Source organism: Macaca fascicularis, chromosome 7 (genome assembly GCF_037993035.2).
Source record: "Macaca fascicularis isolate 582-1 chromosome 7, T2T-MFA8v1.1".
NCBI lineage: Eukaryota > Metazoa > Chordata > Mammalia > Primates > Cercopithecidae > Macaca > Macaca fascicularis.
In genome coordinates, this window is record NC_088381.1 from 8,970,647 (window position 1) to 8,998,387 (window position 27,741).

Below are 27,741 nucleotides of genomic sequence, written 5' to 3' on the forward strand. Positions count from 1 at the left end.
TTGGGAGTTAATTGTCCTTCTTATTTCTTATTTCTTTTTTTTCTTTTTTTTTTCTTTTGGAGACAGAGTCTTGCTGTGTCACCCAGGCTGGAGTGCAGTGGCGTGATCTCAGCTTACCGCAACCTCCACCTCCCAGGTTCAAGCGATTCTCCTGCCTCAGCCTCCGGAGTAGCTGGGATTACAGGTACCCACCATCATGCCCTGCTAATTTTTGTATTTTTAGTAGCGACTTGGTGTCATCATCTTGGCCAGGATGCTCTCAAACGATCCTGATCTCAAGTGATCCACCCACCTCGGCCTCCCAAAGTGCTGGGATTACAGGCATGAGCCCCCACACCCGGCTTGCACTTCTTATTTCTGTGTTTGTATGTATTCGAAAATTTCAACAATAGAACCACAGTTGATGGTTAAAAAGTAAGAGTAGATCATGGTAAAAACTGGCCTGGAATCTGGGTGTGGTGCCTCATGCCTGTAATCCCAGGACTTTGGGAGGCTGAGGCAGGCGGATCACCTGAGGTTGAGAGTTCGAGACCCGCCTGACCAATATGGAGAAACCCTGTCTCCACTAAAAATGCAAAATTAGTCAGGTGTGGTGGCATATGCCTGTAATCCCAGCTACTTCTCTCTCATGACCCCTTTTTGTCTTCCTATGGGACCTCACGCCTCCTTTCATATAGTCCCTGTAAGAGGGTGTAATGATAAGAATTACTCTATATACAGAGCCTGCTCTACCACCTGTTAAAAGAGAAACCTTAGACAAATTAAATTGAACAGACTTTAGTTGAGCAAAGAGCAATTTGGAAAATAGGTTCAGAGAGACTCTGCACTGCCGTGTGGTTGAAAAAACCCGATGGACAGAAAAAGAAAAGTAAGGTATACAAAACAAAAGTGAGAGACAGAAACAGCTGGATTGGTTACATTTCAGCGTTTGCCTTATCTGAACATGATTTGAACAGTTGGCCACCTTTGGCCGAATCTCAGTGTTTGGCATAAGAGTAGGTTACAGCCTGTTTACACATCCAGTTAGGTTACAGTTTGCTATGTACAGAGAAAACTTTAGGCCGAGCTTACACTATGTAAGGGGGCAGCTTTGGGCTAAACTTAATTTAGCATACCCAATACTTGTTTACTTATTATGTGTATGCCTCATTCAACTGGGTTATAAGCTCCTTGAAGCCATAGGCTCTGTCTCATTTTTCTTTTTATCTTGATATCTTGTACGCAGCCTAACAAAGGCAATAATAACTGCTGAATGAATGAGTATGATGGAATTTTTTTTTTTTTTTTTTTTTTTTGAGACGGAGTCTCGCTCTGTCACCCAGGCTGGAGTGCAGTGGTGCGATCTCAGCTCACAGCAAGCTCCGCCTCCCAGGTTCATGCCATTCTCCTGCCTCAGCCTCTTGAGTAGCTGGGACTACAGGTGCCCGCCACCACGCCCGGCTTGTTTTTTGTATTTTTTAGTAGAGACGGGGTTTCACCATGTTAGCCAGGATGGTCTCGATCTCCTGACCTTGTGATCCACCCGTCTCGGCCTCCCAAAGTGCTGAGATTACAGGCGTGAGCCACCGTGCCCGGTCAATAGAATGTTTTAAAGAAGTCATAAAAGGTCAATCATCTTAGACTGTGTACAGAGGGAAAGGTGGAATTACCTCACACTTTGGTGGGGTTTACAAATTGATGTGAAGTTGTGTACGTGGTTCTCAAGTCTTTCTTTTTTTTTGAGACGGAGTCTCGCTCTGTCTCCCAGGCTGGAGTGCAGTGGTGTGATCTCAGCTCACTGCAAGCTCTGCCTCCCAGGTTCACGTCTTTCTCCTGCCTCAGCCTCTCGAGTAGCTGGGACTACAGGCCCCTGCCACCACGCCCAGCTAGTTTTTCTGTACTTTTAGTAGAGACAGGGTTTCACCATGTTCGGCAGGATAGTCTCGAACTCCTGACCTTGTGATCTGCCCACCTTGGCCTCCCAAAGTGCTGGGATTACAGGCGTGAGCCGCCACACCCGGCCTTCAAGTCTGTCTTAGAATCAGCCAGTAGAACTACCCGCTTCTTTTCTGAGTCACTGCCCAAATGTCGGTAGTTCAGGAAGTGTCAAGGCACAGAGTTCCTGCCAAATATCTCAATTTGCTGCATACCATGACGGTTGTGCATGATTCATTTATTAGGGAGACAGACCAGATGCGTGGGACGGCCCTGCTCAACATCAAGGCAGATCTGTGGGCAGACAGAGCATCGGGCAGATCTGTGGGCAGACAGAGCATCGGGTTCTGCTGTGGGTTTTCATTGACCAGTGTTCCTCTGACCATGGCATAGCCACTTGGGCAGTGCAGAAGGCATATCCCAGCCCGTCACTGGTATCATGTGCTGTGGCAACAGTCTTGGGGGTTAGAACAGAGACACCTGGGGAAACACTGGCCACTCAATGGGGAGCAAGCTTGGAGGGTAGGAGAGTCCTAAGATGGGGTCAGGGAGAGATCCAGGCCATCACCTTTCGAAGTGCTCCCGGACATTATTTCCAAAGGCAATTGGCATACCTAGCCAGGAGCATATCTTGAGAAGGTAGTATTTTTTGAAGCCTCCTGAAGCCTGGGTTTTACCAACAGCCTAGGCCTGGCAGGATTCGGGGAGCTTGTACTTCACATACTCAACTTTCTATTTCTAAAGGGAAAGAGAGACTCTACTAAGACTTTCTGGCCATCAGGCTGCTCTTCCAAAATTGTCTGGTGACTTAACCATAGGTGAATCAGAAACGTGGATCAAATTTCCTGCTAAAATACACATGAATGTGGCAATTCAAAGAAAATGTGTAGAATATAGCAGATTTGGTGGCCAGAAAGCCCTGTGAGAAGGCAAGGGCCACTGAAAATTATCATAACTATATAGTAAAAGAAAACTTGTTCCAAATGGGCACAGAGGAATCCATGGAGAAAGTTGCTAAGACATTTATGGGTTTCACACATTGGCTTCTGAAGTCCATAAATTAAGGCAGGGTGTTTGCAAAGATTCTTGTAGAACCATGTCCTTGAATTTGGGCTTAAAAACTTATTAACTTCTAAGTTGCAAAAGAAAGACTCTTTTAGAAAAGAGCTGCTCTAAGATGGGCTGAGTTAGAAAGACCTAACAGCCCATCCTAATAGACTGAATGTTCTATTGTTTGATGAATGTTATGTGCCAGTAGAACTTGTTGATAAGCCGTTCTTCCCAACAAAAACCGTAACTATATACACAGGAAACAAAAATATTTGTAATGGCTTTTTTAGCCGTGGCAACTGAACACCTGAGGAGTCAGAGCATCTTAATAAAGCCCATTTGAAAACTATAGTCACTTCCTCACAAGGTGGCCATCATATGGTGTCACCTTCCTTGACAGGACTCATCACAATACCATTCATTTATTCATTCAGCAGTAACTTATCAAGGATCTATTCTATGTGCCAAATACTGAGCTATATTCTGGGACTGGGGAGTCTTATCAAAGAGGTATAAGATACAGGCTCTTCCTTCTTGAAGTTTAAAGCACATGTGCAACCATAAATATTCAGCTATTTGTACACTATTATTACACACTTGATCCCATGGCGTCACTGTTTAACAGAGTAGTTAGATACAGACACTTTGTAATTAGATTTGCATTTGACTCTGGGTTCTGTGACTTTCAAATTGTGTGGCCTTGAGCAAACAATTCCATCTCACCAAACCTTAGTTCTTTCACGTAACCAACGGGAAAGATAATACTTACCTTATCATATTGATGTGAAGATAAATTCCCTGCAATACAGCGCCTGTGTTAAACCTCGATTTAGATTCCAAATTCAGAATTCATCAGATTTCAGTGCAAGAAACAAACTCTTTACTCTGGATATGTCCATATGAAAGGGATATAATGCGAGGAATTATGTGCTTACAAAATTATTTAAAGATGTGGAGGAGCATGAGGCAGGGATCCACAGTTGGGCTTAACCAGTTCAAGCTCACCCACATAGCTGGAATCCAGAGGTCAGGAAATAGTGGTTGGTGTCCCTGCCACCACCACATCACTACCACTGATGTGTGACACTCCCAAAGTCATTGTCTTGACCCAAGAATGGTGGGTTTGCCTGCAGCTACCATCTGTCATAGCAGAAGCAGCAGCAGAAAAAGAGATGTTTTTCTTTCTCTTCCAACTTCAGCATCTGTGGGAGTGCATCTATCTGGTGTTCCAGTTTGCTTCCAAAAGCCTGTCTCCTGAGGAGTCAGGTATCAACCACGTCAGGGGTTCCCAGCCCCTGGGCCATGGACCAATACTGGTCTGTGGTCTGTTAGGAACCTGGCCATTCGGGAGGAAGTGGAGGAGGAAGTGAGCCCCGGGCGAGTGAACATTACCACTTGAGCTCCCCCTCCTGTCAGATCAGTGGCAGCATTAGAGTCTTCTAGGAGCGCAGACCCTGTTGTGAACTGTCCGTGTGAAGGATCTAGGTTGTACACTCCTTATGAGAATCTAATGCCTGATATAATCTGAGTTGGAACAGTTGCATCCCAAAACCATATCCCCTTGCCATCTGTGGAAAAACTGTCTTCCACAAAAATAGTCCCTGGTGCCAAAAACACTGAAGACCACTGATATATATTTTCCATATAGGGATAGCCAAAACCCAGGTAAGCTGAAGCTCTATGAAAATTCAAAGTAGAGCCCAGCTGTCCTGCTCTCAGTTTTACTATCAATTTACTATCTTATAATAGCTCCGAAGGAGAAAGGTGAAAAACTATAGAATTTTAGAGATTTTTTTTCCCACCTTCCTGGCTGATAAAGTAAGAAATAGTGCTTTAAAGAAGATGAATAATCACAGCACAGATGTAAACCAAACTCAAGCTTTATCATTAGGATTGGCATAGGAACCATCCCCATGACATAGACCCCAAACGGACAATGGTATGAATGAAAAAGGTAACAGCGGAGGCTGATCTTTATCATTTTTCACTATGCTTGTTTTTTTGGTCATTGTTGAGTTTTGAGTTGGAATGTGAGTTTATTTATCCTCCACAGCTTTTGGAAGATTTCAGCCTGGCTCATCCTATTTTAGTGTCTGACAGGGGAATAATGCATGGTATTTAGATGGTACCAGTTATCCAAGAAGGTCACATTTCTTTGCAATTAGTCTATCATACTCCAGAATACCCTGAGAGAGGTTGGGGTAGGAGAGAGGGAGTTACCTTCATTTAACAGCAGATAGACTTAGGAAGCGGCGGGGGCCAATGAAAAAGCAGGAACGAGAATGGCAAGATGCCCCAACACTATCTCCCTTCCCCCACCAACAACCCAGGGAACTGTTTCCAAATCACTTTCTACATATGCCTTGACTGTTGATTCATCAAAGATGTCTTCAATAGATTCACAACTCAAACCACATTGCAGTATTTAAGTAAAGGGGAGCATTGAAAAATGTGAATGTGGTATTTCTTCTATTTTTGCAAATGGATGTGTTTGATACCAAACCCTGTCAGTAGCTAATACTATTACTGTGTTTGCTAATATGCTCAGATCAACTGGGCACACAACCAAAACCCGTAACATTCCTGAGTCAAGTATGATCAGATGCTCTCAAATGCAGTGTGCCTTCTTCCCTCGCATCATAAGAGAAGAGGCTTTTGTTGGATATGTTTTGTGAACACCAAAGAGAGTAAACAGCTTTTTGAAGAAGCCAAAGTGTTTCCCCCTGATTCATTGTGAATGCCTGCAAGAGCGTTTCCTTTTAAGTTAAAACAATTTACAAATTCTTCCTCCTAAATCAATCTACATATTTTTATCACTGCTATTTTTAATAAGTAACTTTTCTTTCTGAAAATTTATTTCACTTTCCCTCAACCTTTCTGTGATTCTTGGGAGACAAGAAACAGAGTTCATTTAAAACACTCTTGTTTATGATGGATGAAACCACAAACTTTGTGTGATGTTAACCCACTCACAGAAGGAGAATCTGAACTTCAGAGTATTTTGTGTTTGGAGAGAAGGCTCACTAAGGAAAATGGGCTCATTTCAATTCAGTATATTATAGGAAGGAAAAGATCAAGGAAGAGCTGGTCTTAAAACTGTCAAAATATAATAATTCGATGGGAAGAAAGAAGGAAAACAGACCAGTTGGAAATGCAAAGATAAAAGAACTGGATCCAGACATGTCTATGTAATTTCCCAGAAATGGAAATTGTACTGGCAATTTGGAAAGAGATATCGAAAAACAATATACATTAAATGTTGAGCGTTTCTTGCAGCAATGCACTTGGAAGGCTCTTGGAACACATGGCATAATGGTCTTATGATTCATCTACATATGGCCTGATCCTTGGTAACTGACGAAAGGGGAAACCAAGTTTCATAAGGAATCAAACACAGAAGAGGAAGTTAAACACTTTTTTAGGTTAAAAAAAACTCTTTTAAGCTGCTAGGTCATCAGCAGAGGATTAACTAACGCAGCCTACTAAATTTGCAGTGGGATAGATCACATATGTAATTTCCTTTAATTCTTCAATAGCCCTGTGATGTAGGCATCATTTTCTCTGTTTCCTGATAGCCCAAGAGTTGGTGTCTCTAAAGTTGCTTAGGTAGTTGATGGTTGAGCTTAGATGCAAATAGAATTCTTTCCACCACACCTCATATTGTCAAACCTGGCTGCTTATCAGAATTATCTGGAGAGCTTTGTAAAAATACAGATTCTTGGGCCTCAGCCCAGGAAATTCTCATGCAGTAGTATAGAGCAAGCTCTGGGGATCAATTTTTTTGTTTTGTTTTCTTTCTCCAGTGACTCTGATACACAGTGAATTTGGGGAAACACTGCACGCAGAAATGGTGTGAGAATGGGTGAAGACAAGAGCCCTGGTGGGAAGGATGTAGAACACAGGAACTCCACTGCTCTATGAGAAGCCTGCTAAACTACACCAGCCATAAATAGTCTTATGAAAATCTACCAGATCTGGAAAACATGCTTCGACTTCACCTGAATTTATTTCTAAGACCCCAGACATTCCTAATCAGCCCATCTCCTCCCAGATGGCTCTGCAAACCACTCCTATCGTTTGGAATTATGTTTTCAGAAGCCTTACAACCATGATAAAATGCTGTTGCCATAAGCATTTTCCTATCTCCTCAAGATGAATTAGATGAGCTACTTAGTCCTTCATCAATAAATTACAAAGGAAGAGGCATTTGGAACTATGGATGCCCTTCAAATGTACTTGGCTAGTTACTTGCCTCCGTTTCCAAAAAGATGAAAACATAAAATGAAGTAAGTGGCAAAATGTGCATCATTCCTGGCCACATACCCAAATAGTCTTTCTCTTATCCAATATGACTTTTTCCTTTGCATGCTTTTTCATCAGGCTAAGAAAACCAAAATATCTTTCTACAACAAATCCTTAAGGTTTCCCAGAAACACAAAGCAACAGTGCATTATTTACTTCTTATGAAATTTTACCATGATATTTTTAGCAGAGTGGGTGTTGCCCTGACACAGGCCATAAAACTTACTCACTTCTTTGGGGTCTGAGGAATGTAATCTTGTGATTGGTTTTACAGGGAGAACTTATTGGGGTGCAGTTGCAGTTCCCAGAGTGAGTCTGTGCCATCATTGCCTCCACTGTTGTTCAGTGGGTGGGGCGCCCAGAGCACAGGAATGTGCTCTCTGATTCTGTGACAAAACTAAGGACTGAGGCTCCCCTACAGGGAATGGATTCAGAGGCTCCTGAGGCTCAGTTCTCCAATGAGTTCTCCAATGAGTTCTCCATTGAGTTCTCCAATGAGTTCTCCAATGAGTTCTCCATTGAGTTCTCCAATGAGTTCTCCATTGAGTTCTCCAATGAGTTCTCCAATGAGTTCTCCATTGAGTTCTCCAATGAGTTCTCCATTGAGTTCTTCATTGAGTTCTCCAATGAGTTCCAGGTAAAATGCAGAAACCAGGCAAGGCACAATGGCTCAGGCCTGTAATCCCAGCACTTTGGGAGGCCAAGGTGGGTGGATCGCTTGCCCCCAGGAGTTCAAGACCAATGTGGGCAACATGGTGAGACCCCATCTCTACAAAAAATACAAAAATTAGTGGTTACCTATAGTCCCAGCTACTTGGGAGGCTGAAGTGGGAGGATCACTTGAGCCTGGGAGGTCAGGAGTGCAGTGAGCTGTGATCACACTACTGTACTCCAGCCTGCTGGGTGAGAGTAAGAGCCTGTCTCTAAAAAAAAAGAAGAAGAAGAAGAAGAAGAAGGAGAAATCAGAAACAGGAGCAAGGCAAAAAGGGGGCTACAGCAAGGGTTATAACATGAAGGAAAATGAGAACAGCTGCACTTTTAATCTATGAATTCAACAAAGGTCTGGGAGCATCCATGTACTCCAAGTGCCATGTAGAGGCCGGGGAGTCAGTGAGCCACACAGAGATGGTTCTTGCCACCACAGAGCTTAAGGCACATGGAGGAAACAGACAAAAACCAAGCAAATCTATAAATTGCATAATTTAAAAATTTGGTAAGAACCAGGAAGAAAGGGTATTAGTCAAAGGAAGGACATAGCCTAGTACATGAGTTAAGAAATGTCTAGGCTGGGCGCGGTGGCTCACACCTGTAATCCAGCACTTTGAGAGTCCAAGGCGGGCAGATCACGAGGTCAAGAGATTGAGACCATCCCGGCCCACATGGTGAAATCCCATCCCTATTATTAATACAAAAAAATTAGCTGGGTGTGGTGGTGCATGCCTGTAATCTCAGCTACTCGGGAGGCTGAGGCAGGAGAATTGCTTGAACCTGGGAGGTGGAGGTTACAGTGAGTTGAGATCGTGCCACTGCACTCCAGCCTGGTGACAGAGCAAGACTCCATCTAAAAATGAAACAAACAAAACAAAACAAACAACAAACAAAAAAGAAGCGTCCAGTGGCTGTGGGTCAGCATCAGCGAAAGTGGGGAGAGCAGTAAAGAAGCAATTGCAACCTTCTAGGTGAGAAATGACCATGACCTGGACTTGGGAGTGGGCAGTGAAGAGGCAGGATGGACTCAAGACAGCAACTAGACTGCCACTGGCAGCGACATTTTGGAGAAACTAGCAGTTAGTTCTTCCGACACGGTTCCTACAGGTGATGGGATAAAAATAGAAGACAGCAGTGGAAATGATGAGGAGACCTGGAACATTTTAGTTACGATTCAACTCAGCCTCTGCTAGGGCCACAGGGACTCAAAGAAGAGAAGGAGACACTTCCTCCATGCAAGGAGTCTACGTTTCATTGAAGAAGATGCATCCAGCATACATGTAACGATAATAAAGGAAAAATATGACAAGAATAATAGAAAAGGCAGAACGCTCTGAGAAGGAGGCTTGAAGTCAGAGTATGAATTCAACCAGAAGACAGAAGGGTGGGGAATTCCAAGGGGAGGGAGGAGCAAGAGCAAAGGCGTGAACGTGGTGACCTGTGGTATGTGCTCAGCTCCTGCTGGGCTCAAGTGTTGCATATGCAGAGAGAACATTAGCTGGAGACCATCAGGCTGGCATTGAACACCAGGGGCAGGAGTGGATGCTTACTGCTCAACTGCACACTCCTCTCTTGTTCTCTGCTACATTTGTGCAATTGAACATCTGTATTATACGTGTGTATTAAAAGCAAACTCTCACTTTGAAATTTTCCTTCTTAGTGGCAAGATTCTTTTCTCTAGATTGACAGTGCAGAGCTCACATAGTAATAACTGCTGTTAGAATAGATATTTAGGACTACAGAGCTAAAGCTTAAATACCATTTAAGGGAAGCTGCTGTTATCTGAAATAATTTGTCTTTCTTATTTAAAAGAACCAATACCCTCCCTCCCTCCTTTCCTCCTTCCCTCCCTTCCTTTCCTCTTTTCTTTCTTCCTTCCTTGGAAGAGTGGAAACATAACGAGGGGTTCTGGCTAGTGTCCTGAGGTGTTGGCTAGGTAAACTTTTTAGAGTTGCTTGTGCCAAGAGACCAGCACATACATTTCTCCAGGGGAAGTACATCCTAATGATTCCACAGACATCCATGGATTGCTCTGGCTAGCAGAGTAGTGCTGCAAAAATCATTATGATTTTTCTTTTTTTCCAGAAAGTTATTCTTCTTTGGCTTAATGTCCACATGACAAAGAATCACGCTTTACAGTCTTTAAGGGCCTATCCCATGCTCAGCCACCTTTCTACAAAATCGTGGCGACGTGGGCAGGCAGACACGTGCACTTGGGAGATCCTGAGATCCTGTCTGCTCAGGCTGATGCAGTGACCAGAGTCACCAGAAAACCTCTGCTCCATCTGGGAGACCCAAGGGAGATCATCTGGAAGCTGGTATCTGGGGACACACTGCTACGTTGTCCAGTCCAAAGTCCATCAGCTTTGTTTTCTTTCTCTGTCACTCGAACAAGTAAAACAGAGTGTAGAAACAAACACTGCAGGCAAGGTTACCTAGTCTCCTTGGAAATGTTTCCTTCCTACTGGCTAACTTTCAACCTAAGGGAAAAGGCAGCTCGATGCTCAACTTGAAGATTTTCTTTCACATTCTATTATACATGTGCATATAAAGGAGTTTCTCTTACTATTGGTTTCTTCCTTCTCTGATCCTCTCTCCAAAGGCACCACATTTCTCCAGAGTGTCCCAAATGCCTCATGTCTACGGAGTACTTTGCAAACATTAATAGACAAATGGTTAGTTTATATAAAGCACACATGTATTGCTCTGACATAAGCAGTGAGGAGCCCACAGTTTACATTTTTCATCTTTCTTTTAAAAAAGAACGACAAATCATATTCCAGATGATCCAACCTTTTACGCTACGAAGGGAAGAGTGAAGGAACCAAGATTGAAAAGAGATTTAAATTTGGACTGTTTGTGAGCCAAGTGCAAATTGGTGTACAAGTTCACATTGATCTTTAGAAGGGAAAGCAGGTATTGAATTTGCTTTCCACCTTTAGCTCCATCCTTCTTTACCTTGAGAAGAAGCCCAAAACACTGAACTTAATTTTAAGCTCCTAATTTTAAAGGTAGACTGATACGCTCACGCTCGTGGTTCCGGCACTTTGGGTGGTCGAGGCAAGCGGATCACTTGAGGTCAGGAGTTCAAGACCAGCCACGGTCAACATGGCAAAACCTCATCTCTACTAAAAATACAAAAATAAAATAAAAAATTAGTGGGGCGTGGTGGCAGGTGCCTGTAATCCCAGCTACTCAGGAGGCTGAGGCAGGAGAATCGCTTGAACCAGTGCAGCAGAGGTTGCAGTGAGCTGAGATTGCGCCAATGAACTCCAGCCTGGGTGACACAGTGAGGCTCCCTCTCAAAAAAGAAAAAAAATATATATATATATATATAGAGAGAGAGAGAGAGAGAGAGAGAAAGACAGATACAGTCATTAATAACGGTTCTAATGGCAATAAGTCAGGCTTGGGTTTTTGTAGGAAACTTCAAGACAGGGCATATGGGTTTTCTTTTTTTCTTTTCTTTTTTTTTTTTGTTTTGAGATGGAGTCTTGTTCTTTTGCCCAGGCTGGAGTGCAGTGGTGTGATCTCAGCTCACTGCAACCTCCGCCTCCCAGGTTCACGCCATTCTCCTGCCTCAGCCTCCGGAGTAGTTGGGACTACAGGCGCCCGCCACCTCGCCCGGCTAGTTTTTTTGTATTTTTTTAGTAGAGACGGGGTTTCACCGTGTTAGCCGGGATCGTCTCTCGATCTCCTGGCCTCGTGATCCGCCCGTCTCGGCCTCCCAAAGTGCTGGGATTACAGGCGTGAGCCACCGCGCCCGGCCAATTTTTTGTATTTTTAGTAGAGACGGGATTTCACCATGTTAGCCAGGAGGGTCTCGATCTCCTGACCTTGTGATCTGCCCACCTTGGCCTCCCAAAGTGCTGGGATTACAGGCGTGAGACACCGCGCCCGGCAGCATATGGGTTTTCGATGGCCATGTGTTCAGCATTCTTTATAAGTAAACTCATGTGATATCTAAACCCATATTCCTCATACATGTGTTCGTATTTTACACAACCAAATGTTTGACAATACCAGCTATCAAATTATTTAAGACATTTGACACTTAGGAATACTTTTCTTTGGTGAAAAAACAGTGGTATTTGAATACCAGTTCTAAGAGTGTATGGTGTAGACTCTTGTTCCCGGTATAGAGGGTAGAAACTCAGTGTGTGGGGCATGGGGGTCAGCAGCTGTGAATTCTTCCTCTGCTTCATACAGCTGTGTGCCCTTGAGACAGTCACACCACCTCTCTAGACATCAGCTTCCTCATCTTTAAAACAGAACAAACAATAGTAGCAATTTCATACAAGTGTTATGATCATTAAATTAGATAATGCACATAAAGCCTTGTGTTTGGTACACATCAGGTAATGAATAAAAGGCCACTTTAAGAAATGCATGTATACACACATACACACATTGTTACTCTTACAAGAGAAAATAAAATGTTATAGTATGTTATAGTACGTTATTCACACAAGAGAATATTCTACTACTGTTAAACTGATATTTTTGAAAACTTTTAATAATGTCCCCCAAAATAATTAAAATATTAGGTTAAACTTAAAAGTTAAATAAGGCATCTTATTATATAGAGCATCTTCTCTCTCTCTCTTTCTCTCATATACACACGCACACGCACACACACCATACACATACACTATATAATTAGAAGGAAATCCATATATGTACATATATGTAGTGTGTGTGAGCAAACAGTGGTTATTTGGGGATTGTGAGATTACGGCATATTTTTATTTTCTTTATATTTTTCTCTAGTTCCAAGTTTTCTGTGATGAGTTTGTAATATTTTTACAATAACTTTATGTTATAAAATATTTTATTTTATTTATTTTTTGAGACAGTCTCGCTCTGTCACCCAGGCTGGAGCACAGTAGCGTGATCTCTGCTCACCACAAGCTCTGCCTCCCGGGTTCATGCCATTCTCCTGCCTCAGCCTCCCGAGTAGCTGGGACTACAGGCGCCTGCCACCGCGCCCGGCTAATTTTTTGTATTTTTAGTAGAGATGGGATTTCACTGTGTTAGCCAGGATGGTCTTGATATCCTGACCTTGTGATCCGCCCAACTCGGCCTCCCAAAGTACTGGGATTACAGGCGTTAGCCACCGTGCCCAGCCTATAAAATATTTTATAAGATGTAATGAACCAGTCCAAGTGACATATTAGGAGAGCTGCAGCAAGAGTAAAATCACACCTATACTTACATGCCTTTAAAAAAGGACACAAGAGTGAAAAGGTGGATCCTAAAATGACTTCTAGTAAATAGCAGAGTCATCAAGGAAACAAAGACTGGGAATGGACTAAGTAAGCCAAAAGTTTAAAAAAAAAAAAAAAAAAAAAAGTGAGGAGCAGGATAGCCAGAGACAGTGGGGTAAAACCTTGCAACCTTCAGTTTAACAGATACTTTCAACAGATCCTCCCCAATGAACTAGCATTTTAAAACTGCGGTAAAATGAGTTTTTTTCGAAGAGAACTCCTCCACCAAAAAAAAAAAAAAAAAAATTAGAAAATGAAGAACACAAGCTATAAGGGAAAACAAAATTATTAATAAAGTCCCATCACATCTTTTTCCCAAGAGTAAAGTCACATCAAAGAGCTCAAAACAAATACATGGTTTAAACCTTTCGAACGTAACAAGTTATCCTGTCTGCAGACAAAGAAACGAGCCTGCTTTCAGATAGACTCTGTTACATTTAAGCACTGGGTATGTGAATATTTGCTGATAAATACATTGGTGTCTCTGGCTTCCTGTCTTGTTTCGCTCCCCAGTCTCTTGGATGGGAGTTTCAGCCTGTCTAACTACACACTTGGGCATCTTCTGGTCTCTTATTCTTAGCTTCTATTACTGCAGTGGAACCATCCTGAGAAGGGTAACTTTAGGTTAGCGTGATTCTTTTTTTTTTTTTTTTGTTTTGAGACGGAGTCTCGCTGTGTCTCCCAGGCTGGAGTGCAGTGGTGCGATCTCGGCTCACTGCAAGCTCCGCCTCCCGGGTTCACGCCATTCTCCCGCCTCAGCCTCCCAAGTAGCTGAGACTACAGGCGCCCGCCGCCTCGCCCGGCTAATTTTTTGTATTTTTAGTAGAGACGGGGTTTCACCATGTTAGCCAGGATAGTCTCGATCTCCTGACCTCGTGATCCACCCGCCTCCGCCTCCCAAAGTGCTGGGATTACAGGCTTGAGCCACCGCGCCCGGCCACAGGTTAGCGTGATTCTTACAGTGCAAGCAAAAAAGAGCCAGAAGTGTTTGGTAAAACTATTTACTGGTTTTACACACACACACACACACACACACACACACACACACAAAGTTTCTGTGCCATTTACTGAAAGGTATCACTTTCTTTCCTGTCTTCCTCCTTCCCTCTCTCTCCCTTCTTTCCTTCCTTCCTCCCTCCATTCTCTCTCTATCTTTTCCTCTATCTCCTTCTTTTCCCCTTATTTTCTTCCCCTCCCTTCCTTCTTTCTCCCTATGCAAGTACTCATTTCATAGCTTTGTCAAGCATTTGCTGTGTGCCACCCCTGCATTACCCAGAGTGAATATAAAGACACATAAGACCCAACACACGCTGATATTAGACGTACTGTTTTTTTTTTTGTGTTAGCTCCCAGTTGAACTCTGGTATCCATGCAGACACTGATGTTTATTAGGTGCCTGGCACTTTCACAGAGCTTGTTTTACTTAATTCCAGCATCTACCCAGAGGTGGGTGTTATCACCATTCCTGTAATACAGATGGTTGAATTTCAGCCCAGAGGCTTTAAATACTTAATTGAGACATTCAGCTTCTAAGGGGAAGTATCAGGAATTTACTCTGACTTTCCTGACTCTGAGTTCAGTGCTTTTTCCCACTGTGCCAGAACTATTGACTATGAAGGATTATGTTCATAGTTTGAAACTTTCACCTTTTGCATATTGCACTGCACGTGGAGTATACACAATAAATATGTGCATGAAATAGGGCATGAATTGTATTATAATGGTCCTGAATAACTCATTTCATATACCTGTATTTGGCAACATTGTCCAAAATTTTCATATGCACGTGCATTTTTCATACACAGGAAACTGGTTAGGCATAGATAGCAAGGTGGATAGCCAGGAGTCAGCCTTCAGACAGGTCAGTAGACATACACACTTACATAAGGGTTTGTTTGCATTCTGAAAACATGCCTACTCAGATTGGAGCTGGTTACAAAGGACACACGGGAAGCAAAAATGTTCAGTTTCCAAATGATGATCAAAGTCACTCTTGAAATCATAATAGAAACATCACATTTGTTTTAACTTTGAGGGTTTAAAAACTTATCAACATGGAGACGGAATTATCTAACAAACACATCCACGTACCCATCACCCAGAAATTCAGATTGTCCACATTTTGTCATATTTCTTTCAAGATTTTTGTTAAAGAAATAAAATGTTTAAATGTTTTGTAATGTTGAAATTTCTTTTGTTGTCCATGCCTGATCCACCTCCTCCCCTCCTCATTCTGGTAAAGATCATTAGAGGTCTAGGTTCCAATCCGCTATTTATACATGCACATGACCACATGTTTCACAAGCAACTTATGCTATTTTTATATGTTTACTACAAAATACACATAATGGTATCATGCTACTTATATCATTCTGCAGCTTCCTTTTTTTTTTTTTTTAAAAAAAAAAGCATCTCTATGTTTTGAGCTCTATGTTAAAATATAAAAGCCTAATCAATTTCTTTTATTAGCTGTGTAGCTTTTTGCCATATGAATAAAATAATTTCTTATGCCCTCTCCTATATCTGTTGATGGACATTAAGATTGTTATGAACAATACCACAATCAACATGCTTACACAAGTTTCTAGCCCTCATACACACATTCAAACTTTTCTAAGGTTTTTACCTAGAAGTCTAATGCCTCAACATTCTCAGTCCACAACTATTTATTGAATCTGAGTGCTGTGTTAGACAATCTATATTCTATGTGTTTCATAGAATATATGAAGTGGCATACTAAGTGCATGTTTAATTTTAACACATATTGACAAATTGCTCTCTGAAATGATGGTACTAATTTACCCTCTCACTAGCAATGCATATGATTGCTTGCTTCTCTCTACCTTTTCCAATGCTGGGTATTGTCAGACTTTTAGATCTTTGGTAACCTAATAGATAAGCAACAGTATCTTCTTATTTCAGTTTATATTTCCCTGATTTACTGGTGTAATGTTGCATCTTTTTGTATTTACCGGCTGTCCAGGTTTCTTTTTTTGTGAATTACCTGCCCATGTGCTTTGGCCATGTGCAATTTTTTTTCCCATTGGGTTATCTGTGGGGATTTTTTTTCTTACTAACGTAACAAAAATTCGTTCCAAATATGATCCATTTAACTGCTGTTTGACTGTTGTCAATATGTTTTTACTTAATCATTGTCAGGTTTATAGTTTAATACTTTCTTTTCTTTAGAAAAGGCATACAAGTTCAGTTCAAACTGTGTGAAGGGCTTCTTTTCTAATCCTATGCAAGATGGCATACATAGTCTCTGCAATTGGATGAACAGCTGTACACAGCTTTTGCAGATCTAAGTAAAAACTCTTCTATAAAGGTATTCAAAGTTCTTCTCCAAACCTGGGGAGCAGCCCTCTTTTAGCTTCTTGGGGTTAGAGGGAGGCTAGCACATTCCATACACAGGTGGGCAAAACAAGAGGAAATGGACTTTACTTTTACAAACCAGTGGCTGAGCAGAATCTACTCTTCTCACAACCTCAAAGTAGTTTGAAAGTACTTTCATTAAATAAAATTAATCATTAAGTGATCATGGTTTAGGCATCTCAGATTTAAGAGTTTAACTTTGACTACATCGAGTCATTCTATGTCTTCTCCCCTACTAAAAGCAGGTTTTAATTATGTAACCATGTTTAGAGAGGTCTAGGGAGTTTTTACCCTTATGCCTTCATCCTGATTGGAAAATGGTTTGCAAGAACTTGTTAGGAGCTGTGGAAACAAAAATATTGGGCAAAAAACTTGTGTTTCTATATAAATATTTACAAACATACTAGACTATAAACTCTGTGAGGTGAGGGCCTGTGTTTACTCTATCCACAATGGTTATATCCTCAGCATTTGGCTCAGTTGATAATCTTAGTGGGAATGTGCTCAACATTCTCCATCCACAACTATTTATTGAATCTGAGTGCTGTGTTAGACAAGCTCTATTCTATGTGCTTCATGTAATCAAAGCGACCTAGACAAAATCCCTGCCCTTACGAACCTTACATTCTAGTGGCAGGAAATACTATAATGCCAGGGAGAAGGGAGAGAGAAGTGAGAATGAAGAAAAATGTTGCAGTGATGCACAGCTCTTTCTGTCTCTTTGGGATACAGAGGAGGGGGCGTGTGTTGGGGGGAGGAGGTGGGAGTTCTATTGTAGAAAATATGGCCTGAGAAACTGCATGAGGAAGAGTCATCATGATTTGATAGATGGAGATAGAGAAAATCACAACGTCAGGGCTCCAAAAAAAAATCACTTCCATTTTTTGGAGGTAATTTCAGCCTCTTTGTGTGTTGATTTGGGGCAGGATGTAAGCCTTGGGGAAAAAAAGAAGTGACTAAAGCTTTTATTTTAGATGAGAAGGAGTTAATGAATTTGTAAAATATGCTCCGAAGGAGTACAGCAGTTTGCACGTGGGGAGAACAGCTGGCTCCAATACAGCTTGGTGGTGGGCTTTGGCTGGACTGGTCATCGCCTAAGTATTTTGTGTATTTCTGATTACCTATCTCTCCAGGAGCCCATGTGAGCAAGACAGGTCTTCAACCTGGTTCAATGCTCCCATCCTGCAGGCAACTACAAACTGTGGCTCACTGGATGATTTAACAAAAAATGAGAATTGTACAGTGCAGCCTCGAGTTCGTGTGTAGAAACTGCCATCTGCACAGACAAAACATTCAGAGGACTAAGATTGTAAAGCTATGAATGCAGACTTCCTTCTTGCTTCATTTATTTTAAAAAAATCTATTGCACGTTCCTAACAGCATCTAGGAGATATTTCTTGCTTCTTCCCCCCAACGCCAGACTAAAGAGAAAAAAAAAATAGGCTGTTTCCTCGTCTGGTTTTGTTTTCCTAGTCGAGTACTTAAATTACGGGTGCTTCATAAGTATCTTCTGATGGATTTCATTGTTTTGTTTATTTTGCTTTAGACAATACAGACACCTTCATATTTTCTTCTGTAACAAATCTTTTCCAAAGTCTTCATTTGACATGGCTGATGGAGCTGGTCTGCACGGACTTTAGCTTCGACACACAGAACTTACGGCCTCTTTGAGGAACCAATTTTTCAAGCTAAGAGAACAAATGAAAGTGTTCACTCATTTTTCGAAAAATACTTATGTTCTTGGTATCCAGAATGTGACATTGGTTTTACACGTTGGTAGGTTTTTGTCCTAAACTTCTGGGAAGTTACTTCGTCATCTAACGTTTTCTTTTCCTCACTTATTCGTCTTTAATATGCTACAGAAAACCCCTGTCGCTCAGTGACTGTTTTCTCTCTCTCTCCTTAATATTATTTAGGAATGGAAGCCTTGACTTTTGACGGTCCTTTTAGTTTTATTCTCCTCCCGTGACTGCCCTCTGTACACTCACAGCCGAGGCCGCCGGCATCTGGGCTGAAAGAACCCGCGGCGGGCGAGGAGAGGAGGGTGTCATATTGGCGACAGGCTCCTGCTGGCGGCCGGCGAGCCCGCGGGTTAACGGGGGCGCCGGGGTCAACGCCCTCGAAGTTGGGGGCCTCGGGCGGGGCCGCGCGGGAGCCACGACGGTCGCTCGACCAGAGCATCCCGCAGTCCCGTTCCCTCCAGAGGGGAAGAATGGCCGAATCCAGCACGATCCCACGGAGATCTTCCTCTTCCCGGTGCAGTCTCCGCTACTGAGCGCGGGACCAGCGCAGGCGATGCCGGGCGGCCGACAGGGAAAGCCCAGACCTGGGGCAGCGAAGGAATGAGGGGCCGGGAGCCGGGGGGATTTCCTCCCGCTCTTCCCTCTCCAACGGGAGCGGAAAATGTGATTTGCTGTGCATTCCAGGCGCGGTTCCCTGGGGTGACCTCTCCCAGCCGGCCCGGGCGGGGGGAGCAGACAAAGAGGCGAGGCGGGCGGAGAGGGGACCCCGCGGGGAAGCAGGAGGGGTGCGGGGGGCGGGGGCAGTACCGGGAAAGGGGGCGGATAGCGGGTCTGGCGGCGGCGGCGGCGCCTGGCCAATGGAGAGGCGCGGCCCCGGGCGCCGCGCGCTGCCGCCGGCATTTAAACGGGAGACGGCGCGATGCCTGGCACTCGGTGCGCCCTCCGCGGACCGGGCGACCCAGTGCACGGCCGCCGCGTCACTCTCGGTCCCGCTGACCCCGCGCCGAGCCCCGGCGGCTCTGGCCGCGGCCGCACTCAGCGCCACGCGTCGAAAGCGCAGGCCCCGAGGACCAGCCGCATTGACAGGTGAGCGCGGACGCACCGGGCAGGGGTGTGAGTGGGCTGGGGGGGAAGAGGGCCGCACACGACGCAGGACCCGCTCAGTTCCACGCGCTGCAGGCCTCCGTGCGCTCGGGCCCGGGTGCGCTGTTCGCGTGGGCGAATCGTGAAGAACCATCGCGGGGTCCTTCCTGCTGAGGTCGAGGACACCGTGACCTCGCTGCTCTGGGTCTGCAGGGAAACGTAGGAAAAAAGGTTATCAGGAGCGGGCAGGATGACCCCACATCCCGTTTCCACTTCCCGGAGGGCCCCGAACACGCTCCTGGTGCTCGTGGTAGCAGCGCGGGGCAGACGCGCCGGCTTAGCGAGGGCGCAGAGTCCGGGCCGCCAGAGCGCAGGAGCATCGGGACCTGCGAGTCGGCCGCTGACGGCGCGGCCAGTTGCCTTCAGAGGGTCCCCTGTGCTTGAGGCGCCGCGCTGGGTCTGGGGGCGTCTTGGGGCTCCCATTGGAGTCCGCGGGCTGGAGCATCCGGAGAATCCATGATGTGTGCATTTGCCCATCCCCGAGGTGAGATGGAGACTGGCAAGAGCAGAGCCGCTGTGTTCAGCCACAGCGGAAAACCGAACTGTGGGTAACCCGACAGCTGGGGTGCGGGGCGCGGCCCTGGCCGCGGGGGTCCAGGGAACCCGCAGTGCTCACAAGGCGCACACCACACGCGCTCGCGGACCGGCCACGCACTCGCGGGCGCTCGCTTCTCTACTCCAGCCTCTTCCCGGCCCCGCACACGCCCGGACTGAATGGTAGACGTTCTGGCGCCGGGCAGCGGCCACCGGCTGGTTTCCACTTCCGTGCGCACCCCTTAAACTGTGTTCTAGAGGCCCCGGCCTCGCCTCGCTGCGCCTCACTAGCTCCTGAGGACTGGCGGCTGAGGCGGGTTGGCGGCTGCAGCGAGCTGGGCGTCTTTCGTTCTCTCTTGCTGCCCGGCTCGCTCCGCTGGCCCCTCCACAGCCTGCGGAGCAAGGCCAGAGTAGGGGAGTGGGAGGTACATCGGGGCTGTCACCTCCTTGCTGGCCGGAGTTATTTGTAGACTACAGGCTCCGGAAGAACAGACGCGCCACCGCTGTCGCTTGGCATTGCCTTCAGATCGCAGCTCCTCCTTGGGGGCGCCCCAGCTTGGTATTTATTTACCTGCGCCAGGCTCTGGCGACGGTCCCCGGGCCAGGCGAGGAGGGACGGACGGCAGGTGACCAGCCTCTGCTGTGAAGAAATTCCCTCGCGCCCGGAACTGTCCCTAATGCGCTCCTCGACCGACTCCGAATCCCGGCTCTCATAGACAGAAATATAGCCTCAGCGTTAGGGGTTAAAATCTCCTCTTAAAGGGTCCGAGGGCAGAGAGGTGACCACCGATAGGTAATTGGATCTCCTGCTGGAAAGAGCGAATCTGAGCGGTGTGCGCGTCTGTTTATGTTCCCCTTCGAGATGGTGCCAGGACACGAACTGATTAAAACAATCTATTGTGTTAAGTGGGTCACTAGGGTTTTAAGCTGTCCCAGGGACCCCAGAGTAGTGGCTTCCTTCTGGCTGTACACACAAGTTAAATAAATAGCATAGAAGAGGTTAAGATAACCCCATTCTCGGGTGAGGAGTCCTCTTTCATCCCTAGGGCTTCCCCCTCCCCTTTTATCTTTTTTTTGGAAGGAGGGGGAGCATGAGAGGGGGGATGTACTTTTCAAAGCAAGGAGGGAAAGATCTTAAGAAAACTATAGATTCTTACTGCCCCCCAAGCCAAGTCTACAACAGTAGGTGATTTGATTACTATCTCTGGATAAATGGCACTGTCAAATTGTTAATATTAACTATTTAAGGGTTTTTTTTAGCAGGGTAGTGGCTGTGTGTGTGTGTGTGTGTTTAACCTCCAGGTCATTGTAGGAATTAGAGTCTTTTGTAAACTTTGTAATTTCACAGGTTTCCTATTTTCTTAAAAGTTCATTTTTAGTGAAATGTTTTGGTAACCCGCGCTCTGTAGGAAATCCAGGTTGGCTAATGTGGTCTTTATGTGAGTAGTTACACAGGGAAGAATAAAAACCTATTATGTCCCCACATCTCTGAATGAGGGCTGCCTACCCTGTCTTTGAAACTAAGTCGAAGATGCCTTCAGTCTTAATGGTCAGGTATTAAAAGTGATAAAATGCAAAGAAATTTCATGCCACAGACACCTCCCCCAAGAACTGTTGTTGGAGCGTGTTCAACAGTAAAGGACAGCCAGGAAATCTAAACCTTGTATGTAAAGGAAAGGTAGGTGGGGGACAGTGGTTAGGGGAGGTGACTGTAGCCTCTAACCAAAAGGCAACTATCAGGCAAGTGCTACCAGCCCGTGTCTTACATCTACCTGCAGGAATTTTCTTTAGTTTTAACATATGCTCTTAGAAATTCAAAGTACAACAGGAAGTCCTGGGACAAGAGAAATCTTTTTATTCACATGTGAACATGAAGATACAAAACAGATAATTATTTTATTTGTAGCACTCTTCAAATTGTATTGCATTAGAAAAATATCCATTGACCCACTGTTAAGGACAGCACTGGGTGTCATTAGGACAGTGGTTAAGGACCTGTATTTGGGCTAGATAGAACTGGTTTTAAACCGCTGGCTCGGCCGGGCGCAGTGGCTCACGCTTGTAATCCAGCACTTTGGGAGGCCGAAGCCGGCGGATCACCTGGGGTCGGGAGTTCAAGACCAGCCTGACCAACATGGAAAAACCCCGTCTCTACTAAAAATACAAAATTAGCCAGGCGTGGTGGCGCATGCCTGTAATCCCAGCTACTTGGGAGGCTGAGGCAGGAGAATTGCCTGAACCTGGGAGGCGGAGGTTGTGGTGAGCCCAGATAGCGACATTGCAGTCCAGCCTAGGTGAAAAGAGTGAAAACGCCGTCAAAAAAAAAAAAACCCACAAAAACCAAAAGACAAAACAAAAAAAACGCTGGCTCTCCCACTTATGAGCTTTGTGACCTTGGACAAATTTATAATTCTGAGTGTAGATTCCCTGATTGGTAAAAGGAAGATAACATTATCTACCTCATATTTTGTTATGAAAAATAGATGATAAAATTGGGTCAGAATTCAACATAATGCCTGGCACAGTAAGGGCTTCAAAATAAGAGGTAACTCTTATTATTAGTAATGGTGTTAGGAAAAGTAGTAATGTTATACAGAACCAAGCTATATCACAGGGTAGTTCTGAAATTAAATCCTGAATCCTGGCTGAGCGGGGTGGCTCATGCTTGTAATCCCAGCACTTTTGGAGGCTGAGGCAGGCAGATCACGGAGTCAGGAGTTCGAGACCAGCCTGGCCAACACAGTGAAACCCTGTCTCTACTAAAAATACAAAAATTAGCTGGGTGTGATGGCAGGCGCCTGTTATCTCAGCTACTCGGGAGGCTGAGGCAGGAGAATCACTTGAGCCTGGGAGGCGGAGTTTGCAGTGAGCCAAGAATGCGCCACTGCACTCCAGCCTGGGTGACATCTCAAAAAAAAAAATCCTGAATCCCACGTTACGCAGTGACTAACACATCTTCACTACAGAATAGAACCCATAACTTGGCCGTCTCTTAGCAGTGCTGCTCAGTGAACGTTTAATATTTATTACTTTCTAACTCGTTGGTTGTTGATCTCAAGAATTGTATATAGTCGTTAACTTTCCTAAGAAAATCTTTGACAAACATAGAGCTCCTGAGATATTTCACAACCAGGTGGTCTCCTCCCTGTCCTGTGCAATGTTGGGCCCTAGCCTGATTGAGCCAACCTGGTCTTCAGACTAGACAGGGTGTTTAGGGTTCTTACAACACAAAGGGGATGAGACTTTGTCCTCTACCTGTGTGCCAACAAGGGACTCTTCTTATCTCCTTGGTGCAACTTGTCTGAAAAAGAAAATCAGCACAACTATCTTTTTAAAAATTAAAGATCAAATTAAAAATAAGCTATACTTTTCCCAAAGATTTAGACCTAAGAAAAAGTAATAGATCTTTCTAAAACCTGGCCTGCACTTAGAACATTTGTAGTCACTTCCACTATTTCTTTTTTTTGTTTGTTTTTTGTTTTTTGAGACGGAGTCTCGCTCAGTCGCCCAGGCTGGAGCGCAGTGGCGAGATCTTGGCTCACTGCAAGCTCCGCCTCCCGGGTTCACGCCATTCTCCTGCCTCAGCCTCCCGAGTAGCTGGTACTACAGGCACCCGACACCACGCCGGGCTAATTTTTTGCATTTTTAGTAGAGACGGGGTTTCACCGTGTTAGCCAGGATGGTCTCGATCTCCTGACCTCGTGATCCGCCCACCTTGGCCTCCCAAAGTGCTGGGATTACAGGCGTGAGCCACCGCACCCGGCCACTTCCACTATATCTTATGCTGGGAGAATAATTTGATGTCATGCCTATTGAATGTCTTTCTAAAGCTTGATTCATCAGGAGGAACTGACCAGAAGTCCATGCACAGACATTTGGCTTTCACTGTAATTCCTACTCAAAACTCCCTTTCACTGATTATGAGCAGGTTGCTTAGCTAAAATGAGAAATACAGCAAGAAGAGTGATGGAAGGAGCTGGCTTCAACTGTCCCAAAGACATCATGAACACTGGAAACAGGTCATACATATACCATTTTTATTTCTCAGTCCCTCAGAATTAGAATATTGTGTTCCTAGAGGCTTTGTGAAAATTGGAATACATTGCCATGACCTGCACAGGATAGAGGTGGTTAATATGGCTTATCTTGCTTGTAGATGTTTACTCTTCATCCCTAAGGGAAACTGGAAGGAAAGCATGCTATAGAGAGGACCTGCTTTGAGAGTATGTGTCCTCTGGGACAAGTGGAATGAAAGAGAGGATAGAGGCAAAGATAATAAAAAGGGGAGAGGAGGTGAGACTTGCTGGTGGAGGACAGTTGCAAAGAAAACTCATGATGAGAATAACATCACATTTTTTTGCATTGATGCGAAACCGAGGCTGAGTTTGAAACGAAGATATACTGTCTGCAAAAAAGAATCAGCAGAGATGTTAGGTATCTTGATGCACACTGAGCCTATGAGATGCAGCTTAATTTAATTTAATGATGTGAATAGGCCATTTCATAAGTGGTAGAAATTACCATAAAGCGTTTGCAGCTAATGACAGGGCATGGATGATGTCATAGGAACCTAAGTCTGGATGAGCTATGGATTGAATTTTTACTATGGGACACCCTTCTGCATGTTGCTGTGGAAAAGAATTGTCTTCAAGAAATGTACATCTTCTGCATTTCCTCTCCATCTCTGATATTTACAAAGTGCACATTATTTGGTGACAATACAATTGGGATTTCAAGTGCGTATCATTCCTATTTCCTTCACTGAAGAATCAAGAGCAGTCTGGGGGTGGGGAGAGCTTGGGTGATTGACAAGGATGTGGCAGAGCCCTGGTTCCACTATGAATTATAGTTCTTACCCTGCTTACTGTCATTCATGTGGGGCAGCTAGTGTGCCTCAGAGCATTGCTGTTCTGTGAGAAGCTGAGATCTCGATTGTGACATTCTTGAAGTTGGTGTTTACTTCTCTCTGAATAAACAAAGGTTGACAACTCAGACATCTTACAATTAGTACTAAAGATTTTTGAAGAATAGACTTTTAAAAAACGAAAAAGCATTTCACTTTCCATAGCTAATAAATCTTATTTTGAGAAAAATGTACTTTTAAGAAAAAAAAAAAAAAGCCTGTCTGTCACTGTAGACCCTTTGGCTCAGAAGGTAGGCACCCTCCCATAGAAACAGAAAGTCTGTCTAAATTAAAATTGAAAACCACAGTTGACTAATTTTGAATTTATAGCTCTGCTGTTGGCTTCTGCCATAGTATTAATTTCAATGGCTTCAATTAGAAAATGAAACCCATAGCGTTCCATACGAGAACAGGTGAAAAGTCAGGGACATTTGGAATTTTCCTAGCAAAAGAAAGACAAGTCTTAGGAAGCTCTCTGGGATGGAAGGAATTTGCCACACTGAGAGTCAGACATCCAAAGGACTGCGGTTGGCTCTTCTGCTCATGGGCACTGGTGAAGGCATTTTAAAATGCAAAGGATGGTAACTCTGTAAATCAATGAGGTTCATAACAATCATGCATTTACCAAATTTTTACAAGCACCTGCCTTATGCCAGGCACTGAGGGTAAGGTGATGAATAAGCCCTCATCAACTCTCATCCTAGATATTTACTCAATAACACATGTGAAAATGCCAAGAAGGAAAAATTAAGTATAAAGAAAGCCTTAAGTTGGTTCAGAGAAATAAAATTGCATTTTTCGGATAGATGTTTGTGGAAGGGGCCTTACGAGGTAAACCTGTCCTATGCAGTCAGCATATATTCCCAGTTAGTCTCAGATTGGCCTCTGTGATGACAAACTCAGAGGGTCTTGGTTAGGAGGGGACGGGTGAATTTGTCTGGAGGCCATTTTCAGGAGGTATGGAGGAAGATTTGGGGAATAGGCCTGGGGCCATCTCGTGTACTCCTCCTCTGAAATGGGGAGTAAGTGAATTGCATTATATTTTATTTTAGATCTTTGTCTCAGTTGAATAAGTACCAGAAATTCGTAAAACCTTCTCAAATTCACAGTATATTTTGAGACCAGGAGAATGGCTCCTTGAGGAGTTGCCACACTGTCTTAACCTGGTCTCTGGAAAAATTCAGTCCTGTATTATAACTGGGCTTTTCTCATAAATGCTTTTTTTTCTTTTTCTTTTTATTATACTTTAAGTTCCGGGATACATGTGCAGAATGTGCAGGTTTGTTACATAGGTAAACACGTGACATGGTGGTTTGCTGCACCCATCAACCCATCATCTACATTAGGTATTTCTCCTAATGCTACCCCTCCCCTAGCCCCCCACCCCCCAACAGGCCCCAGTGTGTGATGTTCCCCTCCCTGTGTCCATGTGTTCTCATTGTTCAACTCCCACTTATGAGTGAGAACATGCGGTGTTTGGTTTTCTGTTCCTGTGTTAGTTTGCTGAGAATGTTAGTTTGCTTGTTCATCCATGTCCCTGCAAAGGACATGAACTCATCCTTTTTTATGGCTGCAGAGTATTCCATGGTGTATACGTGCCACATTTTCTTAATCCAGTCTATCACTGATGGGCACTTGGATTGGCTCCAACTCTTTGCTATTGTGAATAGTACTGCAATAAACATATGTGTGCATGTGTCTTTATAGTAGAATGATTCATAATCCTTCAGGTCTATATGTAGTGATAGGATTGCTGGGTCAAATGGTATTTCTGGTTCTAGATCCTTGAGGAATTGCCACACTGTCTTCCACAATGGTTGAACTAATTTACACTCCCATCAACAGTGTAAAAGTGTCCCTGTTTCTCCACATCCTCTCCAGCATCTGTTGTTTCCTGACTTTTTAATGATTGCCATTCTAACTGGTGTGAAATTGTATCTCATTGTGGTTGTGATTTGCATTTCTCTAATGATCAGTGATGATCTTTTTTTTATATGTTTGCTGGCCACATAAATGTCTTCTTTTGAGAAGTGTCTGTTCATATCATTTGCCCACTTTTTGATGGGGTTGTTTTTTCCTTGTAAATTTGTTTGAGTTCCTGGTAGATTCTGGATATTAGCCCTTGGCCAGATGGATAGATTGCAAAAATTTTCTCCCATTCTTTAGGCTGCCTGTTCACTCTGATGGTTGTTTCTTTCACCATGCAGAAGCTCTTTAGTTTAATTAGATCGCATTTGTTAATTTTGGCTTTTGTTGCCATTGCTTTTGGTGTTTTAGTCATGAAGTCTTTGCCCATGCCTGTGTCCTGAATGGTATTGCCCAGGTTTCCTTCTAAGATTTTTATGGTTTTAGGTCTTACATTTAAGTTTTTAATCCATCTTGAATTAATTTTTGTATAAGGTGCAAGGAAAGGGTCCAGTTTCAGTTTTCTGCATATGGCTAGCCAGTTTTCCCAACACCATTTATTAAATAGGGAATCCTTTCCCCATTGCTTGTTTTTGTCAGGTTTATTAAAGATTAGATGGCTGTAGATGTGTGGTGTTATTTCTAAGGCCTTTGTTCTGTTCCATTGGTCTACATATCTGCTTTGGTACCAGTACCATGCTGTTTTGGTTACTGTAGCCTTATAGTACAGTTTGAAGTCAGGTAGCGTGATGCCTCCGACTTTGTTCTTTTTGCTTAGGATTGTCTTGGCAATGCGGCCTCTTTTCTGGTTCTATATGAAATTTAAAGTAGTTTTCTCATAGACATCTGTAGAACCCTCCACCCCAAATCAACAGGACATATGTTCTTCTCAGCACCA

The 27,741-nt window shown here is 44.0% G+C and overlaps 1 protein-coding gene across 3 annotated transcripts in view; it reads left to right on the plus strand.

Moving 5' to 3' along the window:
* The window catches only part of GREM1 (gremlin 1, DAN family BMP antagonist), a 36,241-nt gene continuing 8,500 nt past the window's right edge, over positions 1-27,741 (plus strand). The window contains exon 1 of one of the 3 annotated variants that reach the window (XM_065547689.2): positions 1-184. The gene's annotated coding sequence lies outside the window, so the exon portion shown is untranslated. Of the gene's footprint in view, positions 185-19,286; positions 19,445-19,806; positions 19,986-27,741 lie in introns of those variants that run through there. The other 2 variants (XM_005559066.4, XM_065547691.1) reach the window with 2 other exon arrangements.